The sequence below is a fragment of the Ranitomeya imitator genome, chromosome 7 (genome assembly GCF_032444005.1).
Source record: "Ranitomeya imitator isolate aRanImi1 chromosome 7, aRanImi1.pri, whole genome shotgun sequence".
In the NCBI taxonomy this organism is placed as follows: Eukaryota; Metazoa; Chordata; class Amphibia; order Anura; family Dendrobatidae; genus Ranitomeya; species Ranitomeya imitator.
The window spans coordinates 140,702,775-140,720,991 of record NC_091288.1 but is presented as its reverse complement, the minus strand read 5'-3'; the positions used below and the strand labels follow the sequence as shown (position 1 = coordinate 140,720,991).

The following is an 18,217-nucleotide window of genomic DNA, read 5'->3' as shown; positions in this document are numbered from 1 at the left end:
CTAATAGGGGAAGTTAGATCTTCGGCTGGAGCGAGACGTCTAGGATCATCGTAGGCACGTTCCCCGGCTACTTTTATTTGTGTGTTAGGTTCAGGGTCGCGGTCAGCTCAGGTTCCATCGCCCTAGAGCTTGTATGTATCTGTGCTTGTCCTTTAGTGATCCCCTGCCATTGGGATCATGACACACAGCGCCACAAAATTTCCACGTGAAATGCAGGGAACACATAAGAACCAATCGAACATTTCAAGTGGTTAACTTAGCGAAACAACATTGAGTTGAGTTGTATTCCATGCACAGCAAAAACGTGGAACAGGATTTCATTTCCAGTCATGACAATTAAGAAAAAAAGTAAATTATGAATAGCATTCATTCAACGACATTGACAATTTGCAGTATGCAATAGATTCTGGTTCAATGACAAGGCCTTATGTTTTGAAATTCTATAATTGAATGATCCATCTTTTAGCACAGCTTCAATTTGGGACTTGTTTTTCTTCCAAGTTATGACACAGAATAGGCAGATTGAAGGAATGCCACGGCAGGGCCAAAAGGAGGAAAAATTAGGAAAGATTGAAAAGTTGGAATTAAGACCCTGAGGACTGGTTCATTTCTTATGCAGAAGAAATTCTTAAAATCACAATTGCATTATTAGTAGAGACGTAGCCACGGAAAATTTGAGTTATACGTCATTGAAATTCCCATTTCTTAGATAGAAAGTTTGTTTCTGAGATGAAAACAAGGCACTGCTGAGATTTGAACTCAGGGTCTCCTGTTTACAAGACAGGCACTTTAGACAACTAAGCCACAGCGCTACGTGCTTACCATGTGTATTAAAACCCTGAGCACTGGTTCATTTCTTATGCAGAAGAAACTCTAAATTTCACAATTGCACTATCAGTAGAGACGTAGCCATGGTAAGTTTGAGGTTGTACGTCAATGGAATTCCCATTTTTAAGATAGGAAGTTTGTTTCTGAGATGATGAAAACAAGGCACTGCTGAGATTCGAACTCAGGATCTCCTGTTTACAAGACAGGCGCTTTAACCAACTAAGCCACAGCGCCACAAAATTTCCACGTGAAATGCAGGGAACACATAAGAACCAATCGAACATTTCAAGTGGTTAACTTAGCGAAACAACATTGAGTTGAGTTGTATTCCATGCACAGCAAAAACGTGGAAGCACAGCTTCAATTTGGGACTTGTTTTTCTTCCAAGTTATGACACGGAATAGGCAGATTGAAGGAATGCCACAGCAGGGCCAAAAGGAGGAAAAATTAGGAAAGATTGAAAAGTTGGAATTAAGACCCTGAGGACTGGTTCATTTCTCATGCAGAAGAAATTCTTAAAATCACAATTGCATTATTAGTAGAGATGTAGCCACAGAAAATTTGAGTTATACGTCATTGAAATTCTCATTTCTTAGATAGGAAGTTTGTTTCTGAGATGATGAAAACAAGGCACTGCTGAGATTTGAACTCAGGGTCTCCTGTTTACAAGACAGGCACTCTAGACAACTAAGCCACAGCACTACGTACTTACCACATGTATTAAAACCCTGAGCACTGGTTCATTTCTTATGCAGAACAATCTTTAAATTTCACAATTGCACTATCACCATTGACGTAGCCATGGTAAGTTTGAGGTTGTACGTCAATGGAATTCCCATTTTTAAGATAGGAAGTTTGTTTCTGAGATGATGAAAACAAGGCACTGCTGAGATTCGAACTCAGGATCTCCTGTTTACAAGACAGGCGCTTATAACCAACTAAGCCACAGGGCCACAAAATTTCCAAGTGAAATGCAGGGAACACATAAGAACCAATCGAACATTTCAAGTGGTTAACTTAGCGAAACAACATTGAGTTGAGTTGTATTCCATGCACAGCAAAAACGTGGAACAGGATTTCATTTCCAGTCATGACAATTAAGAAAAAAAGTAAACTATGAATAGCATTCATTCAACGACATTGACAATTTGCAGTATGCAATAGATTCTGGTTCAATGACAAGGCCTTATGTTTTGAAATTCTATAATTTCCCTGAGCACTGGTTCATTTCTTATGCAGAAGAAACTCTAAATTTCACAATTGCACTATCAGTATTGACGTAGCCATGGTAAGTTTGAGGTTGTACGTCAATGGAATTCCCATTTTTAAGATAGGAAGTTTGTTTCTGAGATGATGAAAACAAGGCACTGCTGAGATTCGAACTCAGCATCTCTTTTTTTACAAGACAGGCGCTTTAACCAACTAAGCAACAGCGCCACAAGCTTTCCACTTGAAATGCAGGGAACACATAAGAACCAATCGAACATTTCAAGTGGTTAACTTAGCGATAGAAAGTTTGTTTCTGAGATGAAAACAAGGCACTGCTGAGATTTGAACTCAGGGTCTCCTGTTTACAAGACAGGCACTTTAGACAACTAAGCCACAGCGCTACGTGCTTACCATGTGTATTAAAACCCTGAGCACTGGTTCATTTCTTATGCAGAAGAAACTCTAAATTTCACAATTGCACTATCAGTAGAGACGTAGCCATGGTAAGTTTGAGGTTGTACGTCAATGGAATTCCCATTTTTAAGATAGGAAGTTTGTTTCTGAGATGATGAAAACAAGGCACTGCTGAGATTCGAACTCAGGATCTCCTGTTTACAAGACAGGCGCTTTAACCAACTAAGCCACAGCGCCACAAAATTTCCACGTGAAATGCAGGGAACACATAAGAACCAATCGAACATTTCAAGTGGTTAACTTAGCGAAACAACATTGAGTTGAGTTGTATTCCATGCACAGCAAAAACGTGGAAGCACAGCTTCAATTTGGGACTTGTTTTTCTTCCAAGTTATGACACGGAATAGGCAGATTGAAGGAATGCCACAGCAGGGCCAAAAGGAGGAAAAATTAGGAAAGATTGAAAAGTTGGAATTAAGACCCTGAGGACTGGTTCATTTCTCATGCAGAAGAAATTCTTAAAATCACAATTGCATTATTAGTAGAGATGTAGCCACAGAAAATTTGAGTTATACGTCATTGAAATTCTCATTTCTTAGATAGGAAGTTTGTTTCTGAGATGATGAAAACAAGGCACTGCTGAGATTTGAACTCAGGGTCTCCTGTTTACAAGACAGGCACTCTAGACAACTAAGCCACAGCACTACGTACTTACCACATGTATTAAAACCCTGAGCACTGGTTCATTTCTTATGCAGAACAATCTTTAAATTTCACAATTGCACTATCACCATTGACGTAGCCATGGTAAGTTTGAGGTTGTACGTCAATGGAATTCCCATTTTTAAGATAGGAAGTTTGTTTCTGAGATGATGAAAACAAGGCACTGCTGAGATTTGAACTCAGGATCTCCTGTTTACAAGACAGGCGCTTTAACCAACTAAGCCACAGCGCCACAAGCTTTCCGCGTGAAATGCAGGGAACACATAAGAACCAATCGAACATTTCAAGTGGTTAACTTAGCGAAACAACATTGAGTTGAGTTGTATTCCATGCACAGCAAAAACGTGGAACAGGATTTCATTTCCAGTCATGACAATTAAGAAAAAAAGTAAATTATGAATAGCATTCATTCAACGACATTGACAATTTGCAGTATGCAATAGATTCTGGTTCAATGACAAGGCCTTATGTTTTGAAATTCTATAATTGAATGATCCATCTTTTAGCACAGCTTCAATTTGGGACTTGTTTTTCTTCCAAGTTATGACACAGAATAGGCAGATTGAAGGAATGCCACGGCAGGGCCAAAAGGAGGAAAAATTAGGAAAGATTGAAAAGTTAGAATTAAGACCCTGAGGACTGGTTCATTTCTTATGCAGAAGAAATTCTTAAAATCACAATTGCATTATTAGTAGAGACGTAGCCACAGAAAATTTGAGTTATACGTCATTGAAATTCTCATTTCTTAGATAAGAAGTTTGTTTCTGAGATGATGAAAACAAGGCACTGCTGAGATTTGAACTCAGGGTCTCCTGTTTACAAGAACAGGCACTTTAGACAACTAAGCCACAGTGCTACGTACTTACCACATGTATTAAAACCCTGAGCACTGGTTCATTTCTTATGCAGAAGAAACTCTAAATTTCACTATCAGTAGAGACGTAGCCATGGTAAGTTTGAGGTTGTACGTCAATGGAATTCCCATTTTTAAGATAAGAAGTTTGTTTCTGAGATGATGAAAACAAGGCACTGCTGAGATTTGAACTCAGGATCTCCTGTTTACAAGACAGGCGCTTTAACCAACTAAGCCACAGCGCCACAAGCTTTCCGCGTGAAATGCAGGGAACACATATGAACCAATCGAACATTTCAAGTGGTTAACTTAGCGAAACAACATTGAGTTGAGTTGCATTCCATTCCATGCACAGCAAAAACATGGAACAGGATTTTTTCAGTCATGACAATTAAGAAACCAAGTAAATTATGAATAGCATTCATTCAAAACCCTGAGCACTGGTTCATTTCTTATGCAGAAGAAACTCTAAATTTCACAATTGCACTATCAGTAGAGACATAGCCATGGTAAGTTTGAGGTTATACGTCAATGGAATTCCCATTTTTAAGATAGGAAGTTTATTTCTGAGATGATGAAAACAAGGCACTGCTGAGATTCGAACTCAGGATCTCCTGTTTACAAGACAGGCGCTTTAACCAACTAAGCCACAGCGCCACAAAATTTCCACGTGAAATGCAGGGAACACATAAGAACCAATCGAACATTTCAAGTGGTTAACTTAGCGAAACAACATTGAGTTGAGTTGTATTCCATGCACAGCAAAAACGTGGAACAGGATTTCATTTCCAGTCATGACAATTAAGAAAAAAAGTAAATTATGAATAGCATTCATTCAACGACATTGACAATTTGCAGTATGCAATAGATTCTGGTTCAATGACAAGGCCTTATGTTTTGAAATTCTATAATTGAATGATCCATCTGTTAGCACAGCTTTAATTTGGGACTTGTTTTTCTTCCAAGTTATGACACAGAATAGGCAGATTGAAGGAATGCCACGGCAGGGCCAAAAGGAGGAAAAATTAGGAAAGATTGAAAAGTTGGAATTAAGACCCTGAGCACTGGTTCATTTCTTATGCAGAAGAAATTCTTAAAATCACAATTGCATTATTAGTAGAGACGTAGCCACGGAAAATTTGAGTTATATGTCATTGAAATTCTCATTTCTTAGATAGGAAGTTTGTTTCTGAGATGATGAAAACAAGGCACTGCTGAGATTTGAACTCAGAGTCTCCTGTTTACAAGATAGGCACTTTAGACAACTAAGCCACAGCGCTACGTACTTACCATATGTATTAAAACCCTGAGCACTGGTTCATTTCTTATGCAGAAGAAACTCTAAATTTCACAAATGCACTATCAGTAGAGATGTAGCCATGGTAAGTTTGAGGTTGTACGTCAATGGAATTCCCATTTTTAAGATAGGAAGTTTGTTTCTGAGATGATGAAAACAAGGCACTGCTGAGATTTGAACTCAGGGTTTCCTGTTTACAAGACAAGCACTTTAGACAACTAAGCCACAGCGCTACGTACTTACCACATGTATTAAAACCCTGAGCACTGGTTCATTTCTTATGCAGAAGAAATTCTTAAAATCACAATTGCATTATTAGTAGAGACGTAACCACAGAAAATTTGAGTTATACGTCATTGAAATTCTCATTTCTTAGATAGGAAGTTTGTTTCTGAGATGAATGATGAAAACAAGGCACTGCTGAGATTTGAACTCAGGGTCTCCTGTTTACAAGACAGGCACTTTAGACAACTAAGCCACAGCGCTACGTACTTACCACATGTATTAAAACCCTGAGCACTGGTTCATTTCTTATGCAGAAGAAACTCTAAATTTCACTATCAGTAGAGACGTAGCCATGGTAAGTTTGAGGTTGTACGTCAATGGAATTCCCATTTTTAAGATAGGAAGTTCGTTTCTGAGATGATGAAAACAAGGCACTGCTGAGATTTGAACTCAGGATCTCCTGTTTACAAGACAGGCGCATTAACCAACTAAGCCACAGCGCCACAAGCTTTCCACGTGAAATGCAGGGAACACATAAGAACCAATCGAACATTTCAAGTGGTTAACTTAGCGAAACAACATTGAGTTGAGTTGTATTCCATGCACAGCAAAAACGTGGAACAGGATTTCATTTTCAGTCATGACAATTAAGAAACCAAGTAAATTATGAATAGCATTCATTCAACGACATTGACAATTTGCAGTATGCAATAGATTCTGGTTCAATGACAAGGCCTTATGTTTTGAAATTCTATAATTGAATGATCCATCTTTTAGCACAGCTTCAATTTGGGACTTGTTTTTCTTCCAAGTTATGACACAGAATAGGCAGATTGAAGGAATGCCACGGCAGGGCCAAAAGGAGGAAAAATTAGGAAAGATTGAAAAGTTGGAATTAAGACCCTGAGGACTGGTTCATTTCTTATGCAGAAGAAATTCTTAAAATCACAATTGCATTATTAGTAGAGACGTAGCCACAGAAAATTTGAGTTATACGTCATTGAAATTCCCATTTCTTAGATAGGAAGTTTGTTTCTGAGATGAATGACGAAAACAAGGCACTGCTGAGATTTGAACTCAGGGTCTCCTGTTTACAAGACAGGCACTTTAGACAACTAAGCCACAGCGCTACATACTTACCACATGTATTAAAACCCTGAGCACTGGTTCATTTCTTATGCAGAAGAAACTCTAAATTTCACTATCAGTAGAGACGTAGCCATGATAAGTTTGAGGTTGTACGTCAATGGTATTCCCATTTTTAAGATAGGAAGTTTGTTTCTGAGATGATGAAAACAAGGCACTGCTGAGATTTGAACTCAGGATCTCCTGTTTACAAGACAGGCGCTTTAACCAACTAAGCCACAGCGCCACAAGCTTTCCGCGTGAAATGCAGGGAACACATAAGAACCAATCGAACATTTCAAGTGGTTAACTTAGCGAAACAACATTGAGTTGAGTTGTATTCCATGCACAGCAAAAACGTGGAACAGGATTTCATTTTCAGTCATGACAATTAAGAAACCAAGTAAATTATGAATAGCATTCATTCAACGACATTGACAATTTGCAGTATGCAATCGATTCTGGTTCAATGACAAGGCCTTATGTTTTGAAATTCTATAATTGAATGATCCATCTTTTAGCACAGCTTCAATTTGGGACTTGTTTTTCTTCCAAGTTATGACACAGAATAGGCAGATTGAAGGAATGCCACGGCAGGGCCAAAAGGAGGAAAAATTAGGAAAGATTGAAAAGTTAGAATTAAGACCCTGAGGACTGGTTCATTTCTTATGCAGAAGAAATTCTTAAAATCACAATTGCATTATTAGTAGAGACGTAGCCACAGAAAATTTGAGTTATACGTCATTGAAATTCTCATTTCTTAGATAAGAAGTTTGTTTCTGAGATGATGAAAACAAGGCACTGCTGAGATTTGAACTCAGGGTCTCCTGTTTACAAGAACAGGCACTTTAGACAACTAAGCCACAGCGCTACATACTTACCACATGTATTAAAACCCTGAGCACTGGTTCATTTCTTATGCAGAAGAAACTCTAAATTTCACTATCAGTAGAGACGTAGCCATGATAAGTTTGAGGTTGTACGTTAATGGAATTCCCATTTTTAAGATAGGAAGTTTGTTTCTGAGATGATGAAAACAAGGCACTGCTGAGATTTGAACTCAGGATCTCCTGTTTACAAGACAGGCGCTTTAACCAACTAAGCCACAGCGCCACAAGCTTTCCGCGTGAAATGCAGGGAACACATAAGAACCAATCGAACATTTCAAGTGGTTAACTTAGCGAAACAACATTGAGTTGAGTTGTATTCCATGCACAGCAAAAACGTGGAACAGGATTTCATTTTCAGTCATGACAATTAAGAAACCAAGTAAATTATGAATAGCATTCATTCAACGACATTGACAATTTGCAGTATGCAATAGATTCTGGTTCAATGACAAGGCCTTATGTTTTGAAATTCTATAATTGAATGATCCATCTTTTAGCACAGCTTCAATTTGGGACTTGTTTTTCTTCCAAGTTATGACACAGAATAGGCAGATTGAAGGAATGCCACGGCAGGGCCAAAAGGAGGAAAAATTAGGAAAGATTGAAAAGTTAGAATTAAGACCCTGAGGACTGGTTCATTTCTTATGCAGAAGAAATTCTTAAAATCACAATTGCATTATTAGTAGAGACGTAGCCACAGAAAATTTGAGTTATACGTCATTGAAATTCTCATTTCTTAGATAAGAAGTTTGTTTCTGAGATGATGAAAACAAGGCACTGCTGAGATTTGAACTCAGGGTCTCCTGTTTACAAGAACAGGCACTTTAGACAACTAAGCCACAGCGCTACGTACTTACCACATGTATTAAAACCCTGAGCACTGGTTCATTTCTTATGCAGAAGAAACTCTAAATTTCACTATCAGTAGAGACGTAGCCATGGTAAGTTTGAGGTTGTACGTCAATGGAATTCCCATTTTTAAGATAAGAAGTTTGTTTCTGAGATGATGAAAACAAGGCACTGCTGAGATTTGAACTCAGGATCTCCTGTTTACAAGACAGGCGCTTTAACCAACTAAGCCACAGCGCCACAAGCTTTCCGCGTGAAATGCAGGGAACACATAAGAACCAATCGAACATTTCAAGTGGTTAACTTAGCGAAACAACATTGAGTTGAGTTGCATTCCATTCCATGCACAGCAAAAACATGGAACAGGATTTTTTCAGTCATGACAATTAAGAAACCAAGTAAATTATGAATAGCATTCATTCAAAACCCTGAGCACTGGTTCATTTCTTATGCAGAAGAAACTCTAAATTTCACAATTGCACTATCAGTAGAGACGTAGCCATGGTAAGTTTGAGGTTATACGTCAATGGAATTCCCATTTTTAAGATAGGAAGCTTATTTCTGAGATGATGAAAACAAGGCACTGCTGAGATTCGAACTCAGGATCTCCTGTTTACAAGACAGGCGCTTTAACCAACTAAGCCACAGCGCCACAAAATTTCCACGTGAAATGCAGGGAACACATAAGAACCAATCGAACATTTCAAGTGGTTAACTTAGCGAAACAACATTGAGTTGAGTTGTATTCCATGCACAGCAAAAACGTGGAACAGGATTTCATTTCCAGTCATGACAATTAAGAAAAAAAGTAAATTATGAATAGCATTCATTCAACGACATTGACAATTTGTAGTATGCAATAGATTCTGGTTCAATGACAAGGCCTTATGTTTTGAAATTCTATAATTGAATGATCCATCTGTTAGCACAGCTTTAATTTGGGACTTGTTTTTCTTCCAAGTTATGACACAGAATAGGCAGATTGAAGGAATGCCACGGCAGGGCCAAAAGGAGGAAAAATTAGGAAAGAATGAAAAGTTGGAATTAAGACCCTGAGGACTGGTTCATTTCTTATGCAGAAGAAATTCTTAAAATCACAATTGCATTATTAGTAGAGACGTAGCCACGGAAAATTTGAGTTATATGTCATTGAAATTCTCATTTCTTAGATAGGAAGTTTGTTTCTGAGATGATGAAAACAAGGCACTGCTGAGATTTGAACTCAGAGTCTCCTGTTTACAAGATAGGCACTTTAGACAACTAAGCCACAGCGCTACGTACTTACCATATGTATTAAAACCCTGAGCACTGGTTCATTTCTTATGCAGAAGAAACTCTAAATTTCACAAATGCACTATCAGTAGAGATGTAGCCATGGTAAGTTTGAGGTTGTACGTCAATGGAATTCCCATTTTTAAGATAGGAAGTTTGTTTCTGAGATGATGAAAACAAGGCACTGCTGAGATTTGAACTCAGGGTTTCCTGTTTACAAGACAGGCACTTTAGACAACTAAGCCACAGCGCTACGTACTTACCACATGTATTAAAACCCTGAGCACTGGTTCATTTCTTATGCAGAAGAAACTCTAAATTTCACAATTGCACTATCAGTAGAGACGTAGCCATGGTAAGTTTGAGGTTGTACGTCAATGGAATTCCCATTTTTAAGATAGGAAGTTTGTTTCTGACATGATGAAAACAAGGCACTGCTGAGATTTGAACTCAGGATCTCCTGTTTACAAGACAAGCGCTTTAACCAACTAAGCCACAGCACCACAAGCTTTCCGCGTGAAATGCAGGGAACACATATGAACCAATCGAACATTTCAAGTGGTTAACTTAGCGAAACAACATTGAGTTGAGTTGCATTCCATTCCATGCACAGCAAAAACATGGAACAGGATTTTTTCAGTCATGACAATTAAGAAACCAAGTAAATTATGAATAGCATTCATTCAAAACCCTGAGCACTGGTTCATTTCTTATGCAGAAGAAACTCTAAATTTCACAATTGCACTATCAGTAGAGACGTAGCCATGGTAAGTTTGAGGTTGTACGTCAATGGAATTCCCTTTTTTAAGATAGGAAGTTTGTTTCTGAGATGATGAAAACAAGGCACTGCTGAGATTCAAACTCAGATACAAGACAGATGCTTTAACAAACTAAGCCACAGCGCCACAAGCTTTCCACGTGAAATGCAGGGAACACATAAGAACCAATCGAACATTTCAAGTGGTTTACTTAGCGAAACAACATTGAGTTGAGTTGTATTCCATGCACAGCAAAAACTTTGAACAGGATTTCATTTTCAGTCATAACAATTAAGAAACCAAGTAAATTATGAATAGCATTCATTCAACGACATTGACAATTTGCAGTATGCAATAGATTCTGGTTCAATGACAAGGCCTTATGTTTTGAAATTCTATAATTGAATGATCCATCTTTTAGCACAGCTTCAATTTGGGACTTGTTTTTCTTCCAAGTTATGACACAGAATAGGCAGATTGAAGGAATGCCACGGCAGGGCCAAATGGAGGAAAAATTAGGAAAGATTGAAAAGTTGGAATTAAGACCCTGAGGACTGGTTCATTTCTTATGCAGAAGAAATTCTTAAAATCACAATTGCATTATTAGTAGAGACGTAGCCACAGAAAATTTGAGTTATACGTCATTGAAATTCTCATTTCTTTGATAAGAAGTTTGTTTCTGAGATGATGAAAACAAGGCACTGCTGAGATTTGAACTCAGGGTCTCCTGTTTACAAGAACAGGCACTTTAGACAACTAAGCCACAGCGCTACGTACTTACCATATGTATTAAAACCCTGAGCACTGGTTCATTTCTTATGCAGAAGAAACTCTAAATTTCACAAATGCACTATCAGTAGAGATGTAGCCATGGTAAGTTTGAGGTTGTACGTCAATGGAATTCCCATTTTTAAGATAGGAAGTTTGTTTCTGAGATGATGAAAACAAGGCACTGCTGAGATTTGAACTCAGGGTTTCCTGTTTACAAGACAGGCACTTTAGACAACTAAGCCACAGCGCTACGTACTTACCACATGTATTAAAACCCTGAGCACTGGTTCATTTCTTATGCAGAAGAAACTCTAAATTTCACAATTGCACTATCAGTAGAGACGTAGCCATGGTAAGTTTGAGGTTGTACGTCAATGGAAATCCCATTTTTAAGATAGGAAGTTTGTTTCTGAGATGATGAAAACAAGGCACTGCTGAGATTCGAACTCAGGATCTCCTGTTTACAAGACAGGCGCTTTAACCAACTAAGCCACAGCGCCACAAAATTTCCATGTGAAATGCAGGGAACACATAAGAACCAATCGAACATTTCAAGTGGTTAACTTAGCGAAACAACATTGAGTTGAGTTGTATTCCATGCACAGCAAAAACGTGGAACAGGATTTCATTTCCAGTCATGACAATTAAGAAAAAAAGTAAATTATGAATAGCATTCATTCAACGACATTGACAATTTGCAGTATGCAATAGATTCTGGTTCAGTGACAAGGCCTTATGTTTTGAAATTCTATAATTGAATGATCCATCTTTTAGCACAGCTTCAATTTGGGACTTGTTTTTCTTCCAAGTTATGACACAGAATAGGCAGATTGAAGGAATGCCACGGCAGGGCCAAAAGGAGGAAAAATTAGGAAAGATTGAAAAGTTGGAATTAAGACCCTGAGGACTGGTTCATTTCTTATGCAGAAGAAATTCTTAAAATCACAATTGCATTATTAGTAGAGACGTAGCCACAGAAAATTTGAGTTATACGTCATTAAAAATTCTCATTTCTTAGATAGGAAGTTTGTTTCTGAGATGATGAAAACAAGGCACTGCTGAGATTTGAATTCAGGGTCTCCTGCTTACAAGACAGGTACTTTAGACAACTAAGCCACAGCGCTACGTACTTACCAAATGTATTAAAACCCTGAGCACTGGTTCATTTCTTATGCAGAAGAAACTCTAAATTTCACAATTGCACTATAACCATAGACGTAGCCATGGTAAGTTTGAGGTTGTACGTCAATGGATTTCCCATTTTTAAGATAGGAAGTTTGTTTCTGAGATGATGAAAACATGGCACTGCTGAGATTCGAACTCAGGATCTCCTGTTTACAAGACAGGCGCTTTAACCAACTATGCCACAGCGCCACAAAATTTCCAAGTGAAATGCAGGGAACACATAAGAACCAATCGAACATTTCAAGTGGTTAACTTAGCGAAACAACATTGAGTTGAGTTGTATTCCATGCACAGCAAAAACGTGGAACAGGATTTCATTTTCAGTCATGACAATTAAGAAACCAAGTAAATTATGAATAGCATTCATTCAACGACATTGACAATTTGCAGTATGCAATAGATTCTGGTTCAATGACAAGGCCTTATGTTTTGAAATTCTATAATTGAATGATCCATCTTTTAGCACAGCTTCAATTTGGGACTTGTTTTTCTTCCAAGTTATGACACAGAATAGGCAGATTGAAGGAATGCCACGGCAGGGCCAAAAGGAGGAAAAATTAGGAAAGATTGAAAAGTTGGAATTAAGACCCTGAGGACTGGTTCATTTCTTATGCAGAAGAAATTCTTAAAATCACAATTGCATTATTAGTAGAGACGTAGCCACAGAAAATTTGAGTTATACGTCATTGAAATTCCCATTTCTTAGATAGGAAGTTTGTTTCTGAGATGAATGACGAAAACAAGGCACTGCTGAGATTTGAACTCAGGGTCTCCTGTTTACAAGACAGGCACTTTAGACAACTAAGCCACAGCGCTACATACTTACCACATGTATTAAAACCCTGAGCACTGGTTCATTTCTTATGCAGAAGAAACTCTAAATTTCACTATCAGTAGAGACGTAGCCATGATAAGTTTGAGGTTGTACGTCAATGGAATTCCCATTTTTAAGATAGGAAGTTTGTTTCTGAGATGATGAAAACAAGGCACTGCTGAGATTTGAACTCAGGATCTCCTGTTTACAAGACAGGCGCTTTAACCAACTAAGCCACAGCGCCACAAGCTTTCCGCGTGAAATGCAGGGAACACATAAGAACCAATCGAACATTTCAAGTGGTTAACTTAGCGAAACAACATTGAGTTGAGTTGTATTCCATGCACAGCAAAAACGTGGAACAGGATTTCATTTTCAGTCATGACAATTAAGAAACCAAGTAAATTATGAATAGCATTCATTCAACGACATTGACAATTTGCAGTATGCAATAGATTCTGGTTCAATGACAAGGCCTTATGTTTTGAAATTCTATAATTGAATGATCCATCTTTTAGCACAGCTTCAATTTGGGACTTGTTTTTCTTCCAAGTTATGACACAGAATAGGCAGATTGAAGGAATGCCACGGCAGGGCCAAAAGGAGGAAAAATTAGGAAAGATTGAAAAGTTAGAATTAAGACCCTGAGGACTGGTTCATTTCTTATGCAGAAGAAATTCTTAAAATCACAATTGCATTATTAGTAGAGACGTAGCCACAGAAAATTTGAGTTATACGTCATTGAAATTCTCATTTCTTAGATAAGAAGTTTGTTTCTGAGATGATGAAAACAAGGCACTGCTGAGATTTGAACTCAGGGTCTCCTGTTTACAAGAACAGGCACTTTAGACAACTAAGCCACAGTGCTACGTACTTACCACATGTATTAAAACCCTGAGCACTGGTTCATTTCTTATGCAGAAGAAACTCTAAATTTCACTATCAGTAGAGACGTAGCCATGGTAAGTTTGAGGTTGTACGTCAATGGAATTCCCATTTTTAAGATAAGAAGTTTGTTTCTGAGATGATGAAAACAAGGCACTGCTGAGATTTGAACTCAGGATCTCCTGTTTACAAGACAGGCGCTTTAACCAACTAAGCCACAGCGCCACAAGCTTTCCGCGTGAAATGCAGGGAACACATAAGAACCAATCGAACATTTCAAGTGGTTAACTTAGCGAAACAACATTGAGTTGAGTTGCATTCCATTCCATGCACAGCAAAAACATGGAACAGGATTTTTTCAGTCATGACAATTAAGAAACCAAGTAAATTATGAATAGCATTCATTCAAAACCCTGAGCACTGGTTCATTTCTTATGCAGAAGAAACTCTAAATTTCACAATTGCACTATCAGTAGAGACGTAGCCATGGTAAGTTTGAGGTTATACGTCAATGGAATTCCCATTTTTAAGATAGGAAGTTTATTTCTGAGATGATGAAAACAAGGCACTGCTGAGATTCGAACTCAGGATCTCCTGTTTACAAGACAGGCGCTTTAACCAACTAAGCCACAGCGCCACAAAATTTCCACGTGAAATGCAGGGAACACATAAGAACCAATCGAACATTTCAAGTGGTTAACTTAGCGAAACAACATTGAGTTGAGTTGTATTCCATGCACAGCAAAAACGTGGAACAGGATTTCATTTCCAGTCATGACAATTAAGAAAAAAAGTAAATTATGAATAGCATTCATTCAACGACATTGACAATTTGTAGTATGCAATAGATTCTGGTTCAATGACAAGGCCTTATGTTTTGAAATTCTATAATTGAATGATCCATCTGCTAGCACAGCTTTAATTTGGGACTTGTTTTTCTTCCAAGTTATGACACAGAATAGGCAGATTGAAGGAATGCCACGGCAGGGCCAAAAGGAGGAAAAATTAGGAAAGAATGAAAAGTTGGAATTAAGACCCTGAGGACTGGTTCATTTCTTATGCAGAAGAAATTCTTAAAATCACAATTGCATTATTAGTAGAGACGTAGCCACGGAAAATTTGAGTTATATGTCATTGAAATTCTCATTTCTTAGATAGGAAGTTTGTTTCTGAGATGATGAAAACAAGGCACTGCTGAGATTTGAACTCAGAGTCTCCTGTTTACAAGATAGGCACTTTAGACAACTAAGCCACAGCGCTACGTACTTACCATATGTATTAAAACCCTGAGCACTGGTTCATTTCTTATGCAGAAGAAACTCTAAATTTCACAAATGCACTATCAGTAGAGATGTAGCCATGGTAAGTTTGAGGTTGTACGTCAATGGAATTCCCATTTTTAAGATAGGAAGTTTGTTTCTGAGATGATGAAAACAAGGCACTGCTGAGATTTGAACTCAGGGTTTCCTGTTTACAAGACAGGCACTTTAGACAACTAAGCCACAGCGCTACGTACTTACCACATGTATTAAAACCCTGAGCACTGGTTCATTTCTTATGCAGAAGAAACTCTAAATTTCACAATTGCACTATCAGTAGAGACGTAGCCATGGTAAGTTTGAGGTTGTACGTCAATGGAATTCCCATTTTTAAGATAGGAAGTTTGTTTCTGACATGATGAAAACAAGGCACTGCTGAGATTTGAACTCAGGATCTCCTGTTTACAAGACAAGCGCTTTAACCAACTAAGCCACAGCACCACAAGCTTTCCGCGTGAAATGCAGGGAACACATATGAACCAATCGAACATTTCAAGTGGTTAACTTAGCGAAACAACATTGAGTTGAGTTGCATTCCATTCCATGCACAGCAAAAACATGGAACAGGATTTTTTCAGTCATGACAATTAAGAAACCAAGTAAATTATGAATAGCATTCATTCAAAACCCTGAGCACTGGTTCATTTCTTATGCAGAAGAAACTCTAAATTTCACAATTGCACTATCAGTAGAGACGTAGCCATGGTAAGTTTGAGGTTGTACGTCAATGGAATTCCCTTTTTTAAGATAGGAGGTTTGTTTCTGAGATGATGAAAACAAGGCACTGCTGAGATTCAAACTCAGATACAAGACAGATGCTTTAACAAACTAAGCCACAGCGCCACAAGCTTTCCACGTGAAATGCAGGGAACACATAAGAACCAATCGAACATTTCAAGTGGTTTACTTAGCGAAACAACATTGAGTTGAGTTGTATTCCATGCACAGCAAAAACTTTGAACAGGATTTCATTTTCAGTCATAACAATTAAGAAACCAAGTAAATTATGAATAGCATTCATTCAACGACATTGACAATTTGCAGTATGCAATAGATTCTGGTTCAATGACAAGGCCTTATGTTTTGAAATTCTATAATTGAATGATCCATCTTTTAGCACAGCTTCAATTTGGGACTTGTTTTTCTTCCAAGTTATGACACAGAATAGGCAGATTGAAGGAATGCCACGGCAGGGCCAAAAGGAGGAAAAATTAGGAAAGATTGAAAAGTTGGAATTAAGACCCTGAGGACTGGTTCATTTCTTATGCAGAAGAAATTCTTAAAATCACAATTGCATTATTAGTAGAGACGTAGCCACAGAAAATTTGAGTTATACGTCATTGAAATTCTCATTTCTTAGATAGGAAGTTTGTTTCTGAGATGATGAAAACAAGGCACTGCTGAGATTTGAATTCAGGGTCTCCTGTTTACAAGACAGGTACTTTAGACAACTAAGCCACAGCGCTACGTACTTACCAAATGTATTAAAACCCTGAGCACTGGTTCATTTCTTATGCAGAAGAAACTCTAAATTTCACAATTGCACTATAACCATAGACGTAGCCATGGTAAGTTTGAGGTTGTACGTCAATGGATTTCCCATTTTTAAGATAGGAAGTTTGTTTCTGAGATGATGAAAACACGGCACTGCTGAGATTCGAACTCAGGATCTCCTGTTTACAAGACAGGCGCTTTAACCAACTATGCCACAGCGCCACAAAATTTCCAAGTGAAATGCAGGGAACACATAAGAACCAATCGAACATTTCAAGTGGTTAACTTAGCGAAACAACATTGAGTTGAGTTGTATTCCATGCACAGCAAAAACGTGGAACAGGATTTCATTTCCAGTCATGACAATTAAAAAAAAAAAGTAAATTATGAATAGCATTCATTCAACGACATTGACAATTTGCAGTATGCAATAGATTCTGGTTCAATGACAAGGCCTTATGTTTTGAAATTCTATAATTGAATGATTCATCTTTTAGCACAGCTTCAATTTGGGACTTGTTTTTCTTCCAAGTTATGACACAGAATAGGCAGATTGAAGGAATGCCACGCAGGGCCAAAAGGAGGAAAAATTAGGAAAGATTGAAAAGTTGGAATTAAGACCCTGAGGACTGGTTTATTTCTTATGCAGAAGAAATTCTTAAAATCACAATTGCATTATTAGTAGAGACGTAGCCACAGAAAATTTGAGTTATACGTCATTGAAATTCTCATTTCTTAGATAGGAAGTTTGTTTCTGAGATGATGAAAACAAGGCACTGCTGAGATTTGAATTCAGGGTCTCCTGTTTACAAGACAGGCACTTTAGACAACTAAGCCACAGCGCTACGTACTTACCAAATGTATTAAAACCCTGAGCACTGGTTCATTTCTTATGCAGAAGAAACTCTAAATTTCACAATTGCACTATAACCATAGACGTAGCCATGGTAAGTTTGAGGTTGTACGTCAATGGATTTCCCATTTTTAAGATAGGAAGTTTGTTTCTGAGATGATGAAAACATGGCACTGCTGAGATTCGAACTCAGGATCTCCTGTTTACAAGACAGGCGCTTTAACCAACTATGCCACAGCGCCACAAAATTTCCAAGTGAAATGCAGGAAACACATAAGAACCAATCGAACATTTCAAGTGGTTAACTTAGCGAAACAACATTGAGTTGAGTTGTATTCCATGCACAGCAAAAACGTGGAACAGGATTTCATTTTCAGTCATGACAATTAAGAAAAAAAGTAAATTATGAATAGCATTCATTCAACGACATTGACAATTTGCAGTATGCAATAG

General features: G+C 37.9%; 13 non-coding genes across 13 annotated transcripts; all 13 read right to left on the bottom strand.

Annotated features, from left to right (window-relative positions):
• Positions 1-988: 988 nt before the first annotated feature.
• TRNAT-UGU (transfer RNA threonine (anticodon UGU)) lies at positions 989-1,062 on the bottom strand. The gene has a single exon. It is a non-coding gene; the product is annotated as a tRNA-Thr (tRNA).
• A 1,552-nt stretch (positions 1,063-2,614) lies between these two features.
• Positions 2,615-2,688, bottom strand: TRNAT-UGU (transfer RNA threonine (anticodon UGU)). Its single transcript has one exon. It is a non-coding gene; the product is annotated as a tRNA-Thr (tRNA).
• A 644-nt stretch (positions 2,689-3,332) lies between these two features.
• TRNAT-UGU (transfer RNA threonine (anticodon UGU)) lies at positions 3,333-3,406 on the bottom strand. The gene has a single exon. It is a non-coding gene; the product is annotated as a tRNA-Thr (tRNA).
• A 792-nt stretch (positions 3,407-4,198) lies between these two features.
• Positions 4,199-4,272, bottom strand: TRNAT-UGU (transfer RNA threonine (anticodon UGU)). Its single transcript has one exon. It is a non-coding gene; the product is annotated as a tRNA-Thr (tRNA).
• A 338-nt stretch (positions 4,273-4,610) lies between these two features.
• On the bottom strand, positions 4,611-4,684 carry TRNAT-UGU (transfer RNA threonine (anticodon UGU)). The gene has a single exon. It is a non-coding gene; the product is annotated as a tRNA-Thr (tRNA).
• Positions 4,685-6,847: 2,163 nt separating this feature from the next.
• On the bottom strand, positions 6,848-6,921 carry TRNAT-UGU (transfer RNA threonine (anticodon UGU)). Its single transcript has one exon. It is a non-coding gene; the product is annotated as a tRNA-Thr (tRNA).
• A 792-nt stretch (positions 6,922-7,713) lies between these two features.
• TRNAT-UGU (transfer RNA threonine (anticodon UGU)) lies at positions 7,714-7,787 on the bottom strand. The gene has a single exon. It is a non-coding gene; the product is annotated as a tRNA-Thr (tRNA).
• A 792-nt stretch (positions 7,788-8,579) lies between these two features.
• Positions 8,580-8,653, bottom strand: TRNAT-UGU (transfer RNA threonine (anticodon UGU)). Its single transcript has one exon. It is a non-coding gene; the product is annotated as a tRNA-Thr (tRNA).
• A 338-nt stretch (positions 8,654-8,991) lies between these two features.
• Positions 8,992-9,065, bottom strand: TRNAT-UGU (transfer RNA threonine (anticodon UGU)). Its single transcript has one exon. It is a non-coding gene; the product is annotated as a tRNA-Thr (tRNA).
• Positions 9,066-11,640: 2,575 nt separating this feature from the next.
• Positions 11,641-11,714, bottom strand: TRNAT-UGU (transfer RNA threonine (anticodon UGU)). Its single transcript has one exon. It is a non-coding gene; the product is annotated as a tRNA-Thr (tRNA).
• A 1,669-nt stretch (positions 11,715-13,383) lies between these two features.
• TRNAT-UGU (transfer RNA threonine (anticodon UGU)) lies at positions 13,384-13,457 on the bottom strand. Its single transcript has one exon. It is a non-coding gene; the product is annotated as a tRNA-Thr (tRNA).
• Positions 13,458-14,249: 792 nt separating this feature from the next.
• TRNAT-UGU (transfer RNA threonine (anticodon UGU)) lies at positions 14,250-14,323 on the bottom strand. Its single transcript has one exon. It is a non-coding gene; the product is annotated as a tRNA-Thr (tRNA).
• A 338-nt stretch (positions 14,324-14,661) lies between these two features.
• TRNAT-UGU (transfer RNA threonine (anticodon UGU)) lies at positions 14,662-14,735 on the bottom strand. Its single transcript has one exon. It is a non-coding gene; the product is annotated as a tRNA-Thr (tRNA).
• Between the last annotated feature and the right edge of the window lie 3,482 nt (positions 14,736-18,217).